The sequence below is a fragment of the Pleurodeles waltl genome, chromosome 4_2 (genome assembly GCF_031143425.1).
Source record: "Pleurodeles waltl isolate 20211129_DDA chromosome 4_2, aPleWal1.hap1.20221129, whole genome shotgun sequence".
Taxonomy (NCBI): Eukaryota; Metazoa; Chordata; class Amphibia; order Caudata; family Salamandridae; genus Pleurodeles; species Pleurodeles waltl.
Genome location: NC_090443.1, coordinates 148518679 through 148535442, shown reverse-complemented (window position 1 = coordinate 148535442; position 16764 = coordinate 148518679). Strand labels below are relative to the sequence as shown.

The window sequence follows — 16764 nt, the reverse complement described above, 5'->3', positions numbered from 1 at the left end:
CAGTGTTTTTCTACAGCAAAGAAGCACATGAAATGTAAACAATTAACAGTACTGCATCAAGCATGCAACACTCTGGTTGTGAATGGTTACTTTGTGGGATAAGCAAGAAACTAATGTTCAAGAGTTCTTAGTTCCTTGTCTGAAGACACATTTGGTCTCCGTCAGTGCTGTACTGTCCAGTATTGAGTACCTACACTTATTTAATTTGTAGGGGAGAGTACCTGCACTTCTCAGCAGCAATGCCATATATTTAATGTTAGAGTATCAACACTTCTCAGGGGCAAACAGCTACTCTACATACTGAGGGCCTAATTTCCGAGGCCCTTGCGCCACTGGAGTGTCACTTTTAGTGACGCTCTGGTGGAGCAACGCCCTGAGCCAATTTTTGTGGCTTAACGCCACCTTGTAAAAACAGCCCCTTTACACTCATCACTTAGAATGAAAGGGGCGTGGAATGGGTGTTGCTGTGGGCGTGCCACTGCAGCACACATTAAATTTTGACACTGCTTCTAGCATGGCGGAAAAAGGGGAATTACTTTTATTTCTCCTCATTTTTGCTTTTTCTATGTGTGCTGCATTCTGCAGCACATACAAAAACAGCAAAACACCACAAATGATTGTTTATGTGCAGGAAGGTGTCATGCTTGTCCAAAGAGCTTGGGGTATGCAAATACCTTGGCTCTGAGTAACATATATATAATGTAACCCAAAACCATATTATTTATTTTATCAATCTTGGGAGGATGAAACGGGGGTGGACCTGCTAAGGTTGGACTCTGTGACAATGGGCTTAGACACTGTGCCTGCGGTAGATGCATTTGTTTACTGGCCCATCAGACCCATCTGCCATACAAAATACTCGTAAGTCCGGACTTTCACTTAAAAGTACACCAAGTGTGAAACTTTAAGGCATTGTATAATTTCCTAGATTTTTTACAAGAACCATCTGAAGTTCGAGGGAAAAATATTGTGTAGCTTGATGGCTTTTACTGTTTTTCACTGTGGTCAGATCAGAATCACAGGTTATGCTGTTGGTGAGGGTGTAGAAAGGGTCTGTAAGTTAACCCGAGGTGGTGAAGGTCACATAGCTAGACAAGAAAAAGACCAGGAAGCAAGAAGTGGTGTTTAGTTTTTTTTTCCTGCCATGGTACCAAAGGGTTACCCAGAAAATTGAAATACCGCCCACTTTGCTCCAAAAAGCTCTTTTGGCACCAAACAAATGAAGCATGTCATCAGAACCATCCCCAGAGGATCTCTTTTGTTTCTTCCATCCATTCTTTCACACCATTCCATCCATGCTCTGTCTTTCCGCCACTACTATCCTCATCGTCCCTTGTGGACCCTCCCCCCACACCTTTCTAGCATACCGAGAGACAGTCACCTACCCAGACCTACATGAACACAACCTCCCCTTGACAACTTAGACCTACTCCATCTCCTAAACAGTTATGCAGCTTCAAATTCCGCCACCCCTCCTCCTATCTGCCCGCAGCGCCCTCTTTCTACTTTCCCATAGGGGGCTGCCAGATTTCCACTATTATCTTTGACTGCATTAAAACTCACGCACACCACCTCATTGCACGCTTTTTCCCTCCTAACTCTATACAAATCCCAACTAACTTCCCAAATCAGTCATGTCAGAAAGACAACAGCTTCTCCCTGAACTGCATGCTACACAATTGTAGTTCTGCCGTCAAGCATTGTCTTGTGCTATCAGACTCGATCCTGAACCATCACCTTGACATCCTGATCCTCACGGATCGCGGTTCAACACCTCATCTAACCATGCTCTTGACCTTTTTCTTCCTCCCAATTACTCCATTTTGTGGCTCGATGGGGAAGATGGGTACTGTGGAGATCTCGCACTCATTCACTGAAACTCTCAGAAATGCCAAAACCTCCTAACGACTTACTTTCAGTCCTTCAAAAGCATGTCGGTGGAGCTGTTCACATCCATTTCCTCCAACCTCAGATTGAATGTGATTTACAGTCCACTGGGTCAAAACAACACCTTCATCAAGGAATGCATAGAGTTCTTCACCTCCCAACTTTTTAGTTCGGACAACAATATCTTCCTTAGTGACTTCAACATCCACTGGGAAGACATGGGCAATAGTGATGTGGACACTTTTACCTCCTTCCTCAATGCCAGCGATCTCCAAAAGCACTGCCATAAATCTTCACACCACAAAGTGCCATTCCAGATCTGATAATCTCCAATTCCCCCTACCTAAAGACATGCTACCCCCATTACAGTCGACTGGTTTGATCACATGCAGATCCTGTTCTCTCTAACCGGCTCTTGCACCAAAACGTACGGGCAACCCAAGAAAAAAAAATATGATTTAGAGACACATCCAACTTTGACATAGAAGCCATAGCCATCATGGTCCTTCCCACCTTAATTGCAATCATACCCCATTTTGACATGAACAAGGCCACCAACAAGTTCAACTTCTGCATGGAATCCCTTATTGTCAAATGAGCACCACTGAAGTGCAAATTATCCAGACCCAAACCCTGGTTCTCCAAAGGGCTGTATGAAGAATGAAAGCTTGTCAGAAAAGAAGAGAAAGGATGGAGAAAAGCACCATATTTCCTGAGTATGACTAAGCTTCACATAGCGAGAAAACAATACAAAGACCAAATTCTCATAGATAAATCCTCCCACATTAGAGCCCTTGCGAATTCCACAAAGAATAGACCAAAGCGCCTGTCTGAGGTTATTGCACAGTCTACTAAACCTCCCATCAGTTTGGCTCCTAAGCCATCCGTGGCCCGTTGCGATGACTTTGTGAATTTCTTTGATAAAACAGTTAGAGACATCCATATTTCGCTTCCCATCAACGACTCCCTTGAAACAGTTGAATCTCTAGCATGCAAAATCAATACAACAATGCTCATCTTTCTCTCCAATCTCAGAGCAGGACCTACTACGAACTATCTCCAAAATAAAACCATCATCAGGACGCTATTCTAGGATTCATCAGCAAATCTCTTGCCACATACCTACTTCCCCTATTGACCACCTTGGTCAGTTCCTCTCTTAATCAGGGCCTCTTCCCCAAATGACTACAGTGGATCAAATCACTTCACTCTTAAAAAAACAACCTCTTGATCCAGAGAATCTGAACAGTTACTGCCTAGGCTCCAAAATTCCATCTTTAGGCAGTCATCGAAAGCTGCATAGCGTCATAACTAGCCTCACACATCCAAACAAACACCCTCCTACACACTCTCCAATAGCTTTCCGCCAGGGCCACAGTACAAAAACGGTGATCTTCCAGGTAGTTGTTCATTCCCTTTGACTCCTCGATTGCGGCAACTCCGGTTTCCTGGATTTATCTGCCACATTCGACACTGTCAACCAGCATGACCTCCTTCTTGAACTATGCATAGGATGTGGAATCGTCCTCACCTGGTTTTCCTCTTACCTATAAATAACTTCTTTCCGAATTCGAAGATGCAGCAGTATTTTCTTCATCATTTTCTTTCAGGAACAAATAAAGAGCTGCTAAGCTTGATGAAGACGATTAGGAATTAAAACAGGCCACAGCTCGGGCATGCATGGGGTTAACCCGCGGGAGCGCTTTTCTTCTAGAAAAAGGCTTGTTGCGTTAAGCCATCTTTGCGCTTCATCACATTTAAATTAGCAAACATGATTCATTATTAAATGTTCTTCTGCTAATGCCTCCAGTTTGCACCCACCCCCTCCCCTAGAGCCATAAAAGTACATAACCGCGCTGGGTGCAGGGCCCTGGCTAACATAATTCAGAGAACGAAATCCCATCTAGATTTCTACATCAATTAACCCGCGCACGATGAATTGGAGACGGCGTGCTTTATTGGCACCTACAAATAAAACAGTAAATAAGGCCAGAGTGGAGAAATTACGGGCGCCGTTGGAGCTGCGCCTTAAGAAACACTCATAAAATCGCCGCACGGGGTGTGGACAAAGGCGCCTGACCTCTAAATGGCGGCTTCCTGCCGTGGAAATAACTGCTGCTGCGTCGATAAAGAGGAACGTAAGTCCTGCCCTCCAAAATGTTGTGCATTAAAAAGCAATATTATACCTGAGGGCAGTGGTAGAAAATGAATTGACTTTAACTTCCAGACATACGTTGAAAGGTCGTCCCCGGCAGAGATTGTATAATCCTCTATGTGATTGTGAGGGTTCCCTGCTGAGCAATTGTAGGCCGTGCTTTATGTGTCCGGGGCTCCTTGCCCATGACCTAATTTATGCTGATGGTTGCAGGTGGTGGGCAAAGGCGCTCAAGTTTCCCATCCAGAAAAGGACTTTCTTCATCCTGATGACGAGGGTGCTTCCCTGGAAAGCAAGAAGTAATTACTGAAACCTTCTCTGCCTTGGCTCTCAGGCAACTTAACGAGGGAAAACACATTTTACTAAACTATAGAAAACGTGGTGCGAATCTCCTTCTCTTGCATACCAAAGGGCAGCCAGAAGCATCTACAAATACACATGTTCAAGTCCAAAACCGCACATATCAATTCTCTTTCGGACACTGCCAAAAATCACCAAGGACATATGTTTGACATAGTTGAACAGGGTAAGAGCCCCACCACGATTCACCTTGATCAGCCTACAGGGAGTCTCCAAATCCAAATGTAAAATTCTTCACTGAAATGGTCAAATCAATTTAACCTTGATACCTTCCTGCCCTGGCACCCAACTAATGATAATCTAATCACGAAAGCCAAGACATCTTTGTGTCATTTACAGTCTCTTCACAGCATTTGCTTCTCAGGGCCTATACTAATGTCAAACTCCTGAACCACTTCACTGTCACAGTTCTCGGTAGACACTGTAAAGGCTTGGCCAAGCACCTGTTACCGTACTGGACCAACTTGGTGAATTTATTCCATATTGAAGGTGTATTTCACAACAGCTTGAAAAGTGATGAAGCCTCTCCCCTTCTGAAGAAACCCTCTGCAGACTGCAGTGTCCTCATCAATGTCTGCCCCTCATCAGGTCTACTTTTTCAGGGGAAGGTGTTGCTGCTCAATTTACTCACCAAATCCAATAAACAATCTTCTGGGTAATTTTCAATCTGGCTTCAGACAGTGCTTTAGGTCTGAGGCTGCTCTTTTATTCGTTCTTGACAATGCTTTCCACTTTATAAGCTCTGATCACTCCTTCTCGTAGGCCTTTCAGCTGCCTTTTATATAGAAACTATATCACCCTTATTTTTATCATTAACAATTGAAAAGGAATTGCCAGCATATTGTTAAACTGGGTCTCTCCCTCCCTCTAAACTGAACCTAAATGGTGAAAACTGGTGATGCTTTATCTAGCAAAGCCAGCCTGCAGCATGGTGTTCCTTAGCACTTCATACGGTTGCTGACTTTTTTTACTGTCTATCTCTAATCTTTTAGGGCCATCCACAGAAGTTCTGGGTACTGTACCATGAATACACCAACCGTTACCTAGTTCTACATGAAAATAACATATTCAAACAACATTATACCTCCATCAAAAACTCCCACTATCACTCAAAGGTAGATGTCGAGCCATCACCTTGGCGAAACACCTAAAAGACAAGTTTCTGTAATCACACCCAAAAACAAAGCCATCTTATCCTGGATTGACTCTTGTGCCCTAATTGATTGCAAGCCTGCACATTTACAACAACTTTTCCAACCTTTCCAGTTGATACCAGTTTGTTCACATGGGTACCTTCAGGTCCCCAAAGGTCTCTATCACTCGCAGAGTTCCCTAGGGTTCCATACTGTGCCCTGTTATTTTCCACCTCTATGTGGATCAGCTTGGTGCTGTAGTAGCAGATAACTTGTGAACAAAAAGAAAAAGCCTCAGGTCTAAACGTTTTTTGATAATTATATTATTCACAGGAACAAAAACAACTAATTAGTTGATCCTTGTAATATTTCATTCACAGTCATCTTTTAGAAATTATTCATATGGTCATACATAGGTTCAATACACCATAACATACACAGGATAGAAATACACATAATACAGACTTCTTATGTGCATGAAAGGCATTTATAAAAAACATACAGCGCTACAAATACAAGATATATATTACCTACTGGCGGCTACCAGTAGATAGTTATCGTTAGAACCTAGTTTCCATAGAAAAAGCGTTTTTTTGGTTTGCTTATAACTTTGGCACTGTTTGACAAATCTTCACAAAATTATCCCCAAAAAGTGCCCTACTTTGTCTAGTTCTGCATGGGAAGTTTTGGGGTGATCCGTCAAGCAAGGGCCGAGAAAAAGGTGGGTCACCGAATATGTGTTTCCCGTTTTATCTCCCATACAGCCCGAACTGCAGAATGGAATTACACCAAATTTGGCAAAAAGCTAGATCTTGGTCCAGAAAGTGGTGTAAATCCGTTCACTAGTTTCAGAGATATTATAGAAAAAAGAAATATAGACATGGCGGATCCATGGATACTTGTGTCAAAGCAAGGCTCTGATTGGCTGCCCACAACCTGAGAGAAAACTCATGCCCACCATTTTGTTTATCACCTCGTACAGAGGAGGCTATAAAACAGAATAGTGACATAAGAGGTCAGAATAGAGGTATCCTGAACCCATTGGACGGATGGAAGGGTCCCCGAGGGGAGTAATTGCCCCAAAGTTTTGGCTCAGCGCAATCCCCAGTGTAAATCTGCGGCGGATCCATGGATCCAGAGCCCAATGGGAAATATTATTCATCCACTAACACAGTCAGTCACAAACCTCACGTGGGGTTGGGTGCAAGGGGAGACTTTGCAGCACGCGTTAGATGGGCCACAGGCTAGGCCATTTGGCCAACACCCAGCTGCGTTGATAAAAACGTAGAAATTCACAGAAAAAAACAAAGGTTACAGGGAGGTTATAGATAGGAATTAGCATTTAAAAAACCTTAGAAATGTACTAAAAATACCCAAAAGTTGCAGGGACGTTATAGTTAGTTTCAGAATTTACACGCATAAAACCAGCTGTTATAGTTACAGTTATTTGAAGTAACTATAGCATGTGCCCTAAGGTAACTATAACTAGCGCCCTCGCCTTGCACAGCTAGTTACATTACATCATTCATGACATTATCTATGGCTTCATTGATATCATCACTGCAACATTTTCAATAAAATTGTTGATGAGAAAACTGTGCATGGTGGGGGTGCAAGTCATAGTTACCTTAGGGCATGAGTTATAGTTACTTGAGATACCTAGCTAAAACTGCTGAATTTCTGTGATTTTGTGCCTGCAAATTCTGAACCTATCTATAACGTCCCTGTAGCTTTTCGTTTTTTTAATGAATAAAACAAATATATAAAAAAGATATTTGCGATAATGGGCAATTAAATTAATGTCTTTAAAATATTTTTGTTGATAAACCTAAGTCCCAGTTCACAATTTAGAGAATACAAATAGATTATTTGAAGGAATTGCCCATTTGTTCTTTACGCCAAGGGATGAATCAGGGGTAGTTAGTTGGCTGTGTAATTCTGGAAAGCACATTGGTATCCTGTCAACCTTTTTAAAAGGTTTACCTGTTGTTCCTTATCGCCATGTATTGCCCTGGTAGAAGTGTTGACGTGTTTTGATCTGAAATGATTAGAGGGTTTTCTCAGAACAATGAACTGGACTGGCCTGTCACATGAACAAAAGCATCTCGCTTGCTCCTCAATGAATGAAATTGCAAGGGTATACTGTCTGGAGAGGCTTGATCACTTTGCAATGTGGCCTAGCACAACAAATTAACTCACTTTACGTTAATTTCCTTTGGAATACTCTCCCAAGACACATCTCTCAAAGATACTATTCTTTATCTTAAATCAGTTTTTCTTTATGCAGTTCTGGAGAGTTGAAGTATGTTGACCGATAACATGCCCTATGCATAACAAATGCCTAAGTGGTTTGAAAAAGATGTTTCACAGTCCGTGAGGCATCTTATGTGATGCCGCGGACTACTGTGGCGTCCCTTTTGAGGGCCACGAGCAGGCCAGCAGTCTGCGTTTTTGGGGGCACCGGAACTGCCGCAGCCCGTTATTTGATGATTGCCTGGCGTTTTGTGCCACGGTGCGGCGCAGGAGTCAGTCACATTTCAGGTTCTAGGTAGCGCGCGGTCCCAGGCAGCCTCCATGAATTTCTCCTCCCACTTACCTTTCCGTGGGTCCTTTTTCTTTTCTTCTTTTTTCTTCTTTCCTCATGTCTTCTTTCTTCTTAGGTATCCATATGGTCTTCTTCTGTTGTGGTTGTCTTCCCAGCATGCATTGTTTCTTTCCTTTTCTACTTGGTTTTTCTTCCAATTCATTTCTATGTGGCTTTTCCAAATCCAAGATGATGTTGTGCGTTCTTCCTGTTTTGTCACTTCCTGTCTAATGATATTTAAGCACTGCAGTTCCCTCTTTCCTTGCGTTGCGAACACTTCCGTCTTGATGGTGAACCGCGCTGCTGTCTCTAGTTTTTTCTACTCGCTTCATCTTATTTTTCCTGAGGATTTGACTTCTATTTTTTGCCTTTCTTCATTTTTTTTCCTCTTTTTCAGGAGTTCCTGTGATAGAGATTATTTCCCATTACTTGGGTTTTTCCTCTGGGACTCCTTCTGGAGGGTACAGTCTGCCTTGGCATTTTCCAAGTCAGCGGCACCATGGATACTAGAAGAGATCGCCTTTATCTTGGCCAATCCAGAACCAGTAAGAAACTGGGCGTCCTTCCAAGTACTGCAGTCTACAGCGGTAAGAGACATGCATACTGTGACATCCTACGGATTCTGGTATGTTGGAAACTCTTTTCTTTAATGTCATTTTTAGGTCGAGCATGCAAGCGCTCTGACCTGTTGTACTCTACCTGTGGGCTTTTAACCACGCCAACCACACGCCCATCACTATCACTCATTCGTGGGCTTCCCTTTCAAAAATCTTTTGCTGTCATGGGTAAATGCTTTACATTTGTACCTCCTTGGGGCAGTTTGGATACCACCTTAGACATCGACTCTTTTACATGGATATTTGCATGATCGCCGATACGTTTGGCTGCGAGCAAACTTCTTTTTCCTTTTGTGTCTCTCCTTGGCGCTCATGGCTGCCATGGCACTTTGAATTGGCTCGCTTGTGTCTACTGTTTTACTTTTCATTTTCAATTTAAGTGGCAGGAAAAGTCCAGTTAGGAATTTAGAACATTAACAGCTCTAACTCGAGCAAATGCGATAGCCATTGCATTGCAAATGCTTCTTTAAGTTCGTGTTATCTGTCTACTAACAACAGGGATTTTGAAGTTTAGAGTTGCTTGTGTCAGGGGCCATGCAAACGTTTAGCTGAACACTATTAGCAATTAATTGTCATTCCCTGCATTAGGCTCCCTCTCATTTGGGTTCAGGCCCATAAATGTGGTATTGGCAAATAATAGCAATTAAAGGCATCTTCAAAGGGCATATACGTTTGTTAAAGCCATAATTAGAAAGTAATAATGATTAAGTAACATACTGGATATCTGTAGTAAAAACCTGTAGTAGTAACACCCAAGCTCTCCACAGAAACCTCTTAGTAGGTTATTGATGAGTCACAGTAATAGGCAGGTGAACCAGAGGTGGTGATCGCACCCCCGCACATACATGCACATTATTTTATAGCAACGTATAGGATAGTAGGCAGTACTGTGGCCTTTGAGCAAATGATGGTTGGGTAGTTCTTCAATGCACAACACATGTAGTAGTTCCCTGAAACTATTACTATAGGACTCTGTGTCACTAAGAGATGACCTCCGTCTCCACAGTTCATCCCTCTAGTCATTGACTGGCCATCCAAATGATCACTTTCTTGTCCCCCAATATAAGGCTGTCTGCTCGCTTGGAGAAAAATAAGAGGTATCAGGGCTTCTTTTGTATTTATCTGTTATTGTCTTTGCACCAGACATCAACTCATGAAAAAGCATGTGGTAAAATAAATGATATCACAGCCTCTAAAGACTTTACAGGATTTGATGTCTTGTGATCTGTGACACAAAGACATCACAGAAAGTGACATTGATCACTGATGTTCATAGACCTGTCAATAAGTGGAAGACTTAAAAATATCAAATATCTTATTACAGCTCATCTGTCAGTTAGCCACTAATATTTATATCACCTAGTGTGCAGCTATGTCATAGCTACCATATACTCGAATGCAGTTACTATATTGGCAGGTTCAAACTCACATGGTCATTTACTGCACCATTCCAGCTTCAACTGCATACATAAAGCCAACATTTACCTAGACACAGCCTCCAATGCGAAGCCATAGCTTTTCTGACCCAAACATAGGGACAAATGTCCAGCACTCCTTCTAATGCCTGGGACACCACCAACTACTACGAGCACAATATAAAGCCAGGCACAGAATTAAGTGTCCATGAAAGCATCACTAAAACATTGACTCTTAAACCATTATTGCACTGTATAGGTACATAGATCCATAGGTGCAAAAAAAAAAGGGAGCACACTGCCTCACACTCCAGCAAAAAGTTGGCCCCAATGCATCTTGGTAAATGCAGTCAGATTCGTTTCACATTAACAAAAGTAATCAAAGTCTTTCACCTTAGTAGGTGCAGCAAGTGCTGTGTATCTCTGGACACGTGTTTCTGGGTTTCGCCCGTCATCAGCAGAGAGCAGCATATTTTGTGGGGTTGCTTGAAATGCCACCAAACGTCTTCTCAGGTTTATGTACCACTCTGGTGCGCAGGTGCCTCACCAAGGCTCGTCAGCCCGTTAGCTCAAGGGAGCCGTCATTCGACACAGTGCAAAAAAAAAGGGAGCACACTGCCTCACACTCCAGCAAAAAGTTGGCCCCAATGCATCTTGGTAAATGCAGTCAGATTCGTTTCACATTAACAAAAGTAATCAAAGTCTTTCACCTTAGTAGGTGCAGCAAGTGCTGTGTATCTCTGGACACGTGTTTCTGGGTTTCGCCCGTCATCAGCAGAGAGCAGCATATTTTGTGGGGTTGCTTGAAATGCCACCAAACGTCTTCTCAGGTTTATGTACCACTCTGGTGCGCAGGTGCCTCACCAAGGCTCGTCAGCCCGTTAGCTCAAGGGAGCCGTCATTCGACACAGTGCAAAAAAAAGGGAGCACAATGCCTCACACTCCAGCAAAAAGTTGGCCCCAATGCATCTTGGTAAATGCAGTCAGATTTGTTTCACATTAACAAAAGTAATCAAAGTCTTTCACCTTAGTAGGTGCAGCAAGTGCTGTGTATCTCTGGACACGTGTTTCTGGGTTTCGCCTGTCATCAGCAGAGAGCAGCATATTTTGTGGGGTTGCTTGAAATGCCACCAAACGTCTTCTCAGGTTTATGTACCACTCTGGTGCGCAGGTGCCTCACCAAGGCTCGTCAGCCCGTTAGCTCAAGGGAGCCGTCATTCGACACAGTGCAAAAAAAAAAGGGAGCACACTGCCTCACACTCCAGCAAAAAGTTGGCCCCAATGCATCTTGGTAAATGCAGTCAGATTCGTTTCACATTAACAAAAGTAATCAAAGTCTTTCTCCTGCGCACCAGAGTGGTACATAAACCTGAGAAGACGTTTGGTGGCATTTCAAGCAACCCCACAAAATATGCTGCTCTCTGCTGATGATGGGCGAAACCCAGAAACACGTGTCCAGAGATACACAGCACTTGCTGCACCTACTAAGGTGAAAGACTTTGATTACTTTTGTTAATGTGAAACGAATCTGACTGCATTTACCAAGATGCATTGGGGCCAACTTTTTGCTGGAGTGTGAGGCAGTGTGCTCCCTTTTTTTTTGCACTGTGTCGAATGACGGCTCCCTTGAGCTAACGGGCTGACGAGCCTTGGTGAGGCACCTGCGCACCAGAGTGGTACATAAACCTGAGAAGACGTTTGGTGGCATTTCAAGCAACCCCACAAAATATGCTGCTCTCTGCTGATGACGGGCGAAACCCAGAAACACGTGTCCAGAGATACACAGCACTTGCTGCACCTACTAAGGTGAAAGACTTTGATTACTTTTGTTAATTTGAAACGAATCTGACTGCATTTACCAAGATGCATTGGGGCCTACTTTTTGCTGGAGTGTGAGGCAGTGTGCTCCCTTTTTTTTTTGCACTGTGTCGAATGACGGCTCCCTTGAGCTAACGGGCTGACGAGCCTTGGTGAGGCACCTGCGCACCAGAGTGGTAGATAAACTTGAGAAGACGTTTGGTGGCATTTCAAGCAACCCCACAAAATATGCTGCTCTCTGCTGATGACGGGCGAAACCCAGAAACACGTGTCCAGAGATACACAGCACTTGCTGCACCTACTAAGGTGAAAGACTTTGATTACTTTTGTTAATGTGAAACGAATCTGACTGCATTTACCAAGATGCATTGGGGCCAACTTTTTGCTGGAGTGTGAGGCAGTGTGCTCCCTTTTTTTTTGCACTGTGTCGAATGACGGCTCCCTTGAGCTAACGGGCTGACGAGCCTTGGTGAGGCACCTGTGCACCAGAGTGGTACATAAACCTGAGAAGACGTTTGGTGGCATTTCAAGCAACCCCACAAAATATGCTGCTCTCTGCTGATGACGGGCGAAACCCAGAAACACGTGTCCAGAGATACACAACACTTGCTGCACCTACTAAGGTGAAAGACTTTGATTACTTTTGTTAATGTGAAACGAATCTGACTGCATTTACCAAGATGCATTGGGGCCAACTTTTTGCTGGAGTGTGAGGCAGTGTGCTCCCTTTCGGCTCCCTTGAGCTAACGGGCTGACGAGCCTTGGTGAGGCACCTGCGCACCAGAGTGGTACATAAACCTGAGAAGACGTTTGGTGGCATTTCAAGCAACCCCACAAAATATGCTGCTCTCTGCTGATGACGGGCGAAACCCAGAAACACGTGTCCAGAGATACACAGCACTTGCTGCACCTACTAAGGTGAAAGACTTTGATTACTTTTGTTAATGTGAAACGAATCTGACTGCATTTACCAAGATGCATTGGGGCCAACTTTTTGCTGGAGTGTGAGGCAGTGTGCTCCCTTTTTTTTTTGCACTGTGTCGAATGACGGCTCCCTTGAGCTAACGGGCTGACGAGCCTTGGTGAGGCACCTGTGCACCAGAGTGGTACATAAACCTGAGAAGACGTTTGGTGGCATTTCAAGCAACCCCACAAAATATGCTGCTCTCTGCTGATGACGGGCGAAACCCAGAAACACGTGTCCAGAGATACACAACACTTGCTGCACCTACTAAGGTGAAAGACTTTGATTACTTTTGTTAATGTGAAACGAATCTGACTGCATTTACCAAGATGCATTGGGGCCAACTTTTTGCTGGAGTGTGAGGCAGTGTGCTCCCTTTCGGCTCCCTTGAGCTAACGGGCTGACGAGCCTTGGTGAGGCACCTGCGCACCAGAGTGGTACATAAACCTGAGAAGACGTTTGGTGGCATTTCAAGCAACCCCTCAAAATATGCTGCTCTCTGCTGATGACGGGCGAAACCCAGAAACACGTGTCCAGAGATACACAGCACTTGCTGCACCTACTAAGGTGAAAGACTTTGATTACTTTTGTTAATGTGAAACGAATCTGACTGCATTTACCAAGATGCATTGGGGCCAACTTTTTGCTGGAGTGTGAGGCAGTGTGCTCCCTTTTTTTTTTGCACTGTGTCGAATGACGGCTCCCTTGAGCTAACGGGCTGACGAGCCTTGGTGAGGTACCTGCGCACCAGAGTGGTACATAAACTTGAGAAGACGTTTGGTGGCATTTCAAGCAACCCCACAAAATATGCTGCTCTCTGCTGATGACGGGCGAAACCCAGAAACACGTGTCCAGAGATACACAGCACTTGCTGCACCTACTAAGGTGAAAGACTTTGATTACTTTTGTTAATGTGAAACGAATCTGACTGCATTTACCAAGATGCATTGGGGCCAACTTTTTGCTGGAGTGTGAGGCAGTGTGCTCCCTTTTTTTTTGCACTGTGTCGAATGACGGCTCCCTTGAGCTAACGGGCTGACGAGCCTTGATGAGGCACCTGTGCACCAGAGTGGTACATAAACCTGAGAAGACGTTTGGTGGCATTTCAAGCAACCCCACAAAATATGCTGCTCTCTGCTGATGACGGGCGAAACCCAGAAACACGTGTCCAGAGATACACAACACTTGCTGCACCTACTAAGGTGAAAGACTTTGATTACTTTTGTTAATGTGAAACGAATCTGACTGCATTTACCAAGATGCATTGGGGCCAACTTTTTGCTGGAGTGTGAGGCAGTGTGCTCCCTTTCAGCTCCCTTGAGCTAACGGGCTGACGAGCCTTGGTGAGGCACCTGCGCACCAGAGTGGTACATAAACCTGAGAAGACGTTTGGTGGCATTTCAAGCAACCCCACAAAATATGCTGCTCTCTGCTGATGACGGGCGAAACCCAGAAACACGTGTCCAGAGATACACAGCACTTGCTGCACCTACTAAGGTGAAAGACTTTGATTACTTTTGTTAATGTGAAACAAATCTGACTGCATTTACCAAGATGCATTGGGGCCAACTTTTTGCTGGAGTGTGAGGCAGTGTGCTCCCTTTTTTTTTCACTGTGTCGAATGACGGCTCCCTTGAGCTAACGGGCTGACGAGCCTTGGTGAGGCACCTGCGCACCAGAGTGGTACATAAACCTGAGAAGACGTTTGGTGGCATTTCAAGCAACCCCACAAAATATGCTGCTCTCTGCTGATGACGGGCGAAACCCAGAAACACGTGTCCAGAGATACACAGCACTTGCTGCACCTACTAAGGTGAAAGACTTTGATTACTTTTGTTAATGTGAAACGAATCTGACTGCATTTACCAAGATGCATTGGGGCCAACTTTTTGCTGGAGTGTGAGGCAGTGTGCTCCCTTTTTTTTTTTTGCATAGATCCATAGGTACTTCAACATGGACAGACGGGCATATTTTTAATATTTGTTGATTCTGTTTGTGCCTATTGGTAGAGTCTATTCAGTCTTCAGCTCTGACTTTGCGCTTGTTCTCTGTTTAGTTATCTGCATCTGTCTAGGCCTTAATGTTTACTTTGCCCCCTCACCCTCACCACTACTATTCATCCCTTTGTAACACTATATGCAACTCTAACAAACCCACCATTCTGTATGCGACTTTAACAAAACTACCATTTAGGGAAAATGTACACCCTTTCACTTGTCAAGGCTTGTCAGTGCTCAACTTGTACCAATGCAGGTGGAGGACACCAGGACTCATTTTTGGGGACCAGGGCTTATTTTTCGTAATTATATTTTTATCCAGAGCAAGAGAGAGAAAGCAGATAATAGAGCAAAGTAGGAGAGGAACATAGGAAAGCAGTGGCTTGGGTAGAAGGCAGGCATGGAAATGAGCATGTAAGAGTGAGATAACCAGACTGCAAGTCTGAAGGAAAGGGCATTAGTGAGAATCAAGACTGAACCGCTTTGGTGTTTGGTAAGCCCAACATTCCGCAGTGCAAGGCTCTTAGGAAAGACTTTGAGACCCTACACGTATTTAATTAATGTATTTCTTAATTTGTTCACGAATTAAGGATTGCATACATCTACATCATACTAAAATATGCTCAGCTCAACCTGCATTCTATATAATGTTAAACAGTCAAATATATGTATTTATAAATCGAAAACCTAGTGGTGCCATCTGTTGCTTAAATAGTATAAAAAGTATAAGTAGCTGGTGTTACAATCCAATTTAACGGTAACATAGTTTTTGTCTCATATATTTAGTATTTTAAACTAGAGCAGACTTAAATGTTCATATCATTTCGTCCAGATATTGCAGGTTTGGGGTTTTGTGTCTCTGTCGGAGACATATTACCATGTAATTTATAACTGTAGTGATTTGAACAAGTATGAACTAAATCATAGTTAAACGTACTTTAATTAAGATGGTCCGTTTAAAACATGTTATAACACACTGTAAGAATATTGTAGCTAACATATGCATTCCGCTTTTTGTACTGCCTTGTAGTCGGTTTTAAAGTTTTTATAAATTTATATTAACTGGTGCCAATACTTCTCAATTATATGGCAATCATGTTATCAACATCAAAAAGTTGAAAGGCTAAGTTAGCTCTTTATGGATCCAAATATTTTACCCATACTCTTCATCATGGGTGTTAACCAGCTGAGAAGTAGAGTTGGGCTGAACTCGCGGAATTTGACTCTATAGAATTCTGCAGCGTTACAAAAAAAAACAGTGAGACTCTGCAGAGTTCTGCCAATGGGCAGAAGCAGGCACGTTGCGCTGCTCGAGCTATGATTTTTGCCATGAGTGCATTCTGCACTGAGAAATCAGCGCAAACAGCACCCCACAGCATGCCAGAGGGCTTCTACCCAAGCTGATTTTGCTGCAGATTGAGTTAGATTTTCTACTCAAGTGGCAACACTCTGACCACAAAAGTTTGTGATCACCCGTGTTGGAAAAATCCCCCTAGCAACCAAAAATGGGGCTAGGAGGAGATGCCAAATCTTGCTTGTGCTCACTAGGGGATACCAAATCTTGCTCTAGCTCGCCAACTTACCATTTTGGAGGACATGCAAAAAAAAATTCGGCCACATGGCGATCAACGAAAGTTTGTATTTGTTGTATTTCGAAAGCGCATAAGACCAAAAGGTATCGAAGTGCTGGGAGGCAAAGGGCGAGATGAGGCAAACAAAAGCCGACCAGTCCAAACTGACCCCTAAATGGAACTCTACCCACTCCTACAGAGTAAACAACCATGTTTTCCGATGCTTACGAAACACTCAATGAGCCTCCATACTGTGGATATAT

General features: G+C 43.6%; 1 protein-coding gene across 1 annotated transcript in view; it reads right to left on the bottom strand.

The window, feature by feature from the left end:
• Positions 1-16764, bottom strand: part of LOC138292418 (homeobox protein Hox-A1-like) — a 96561-nt gene that overhangs the window by 4633 nt on the left and 75164 nt on the right. The gene's annotated exons all lie outside the window — the stretch shown is intronic.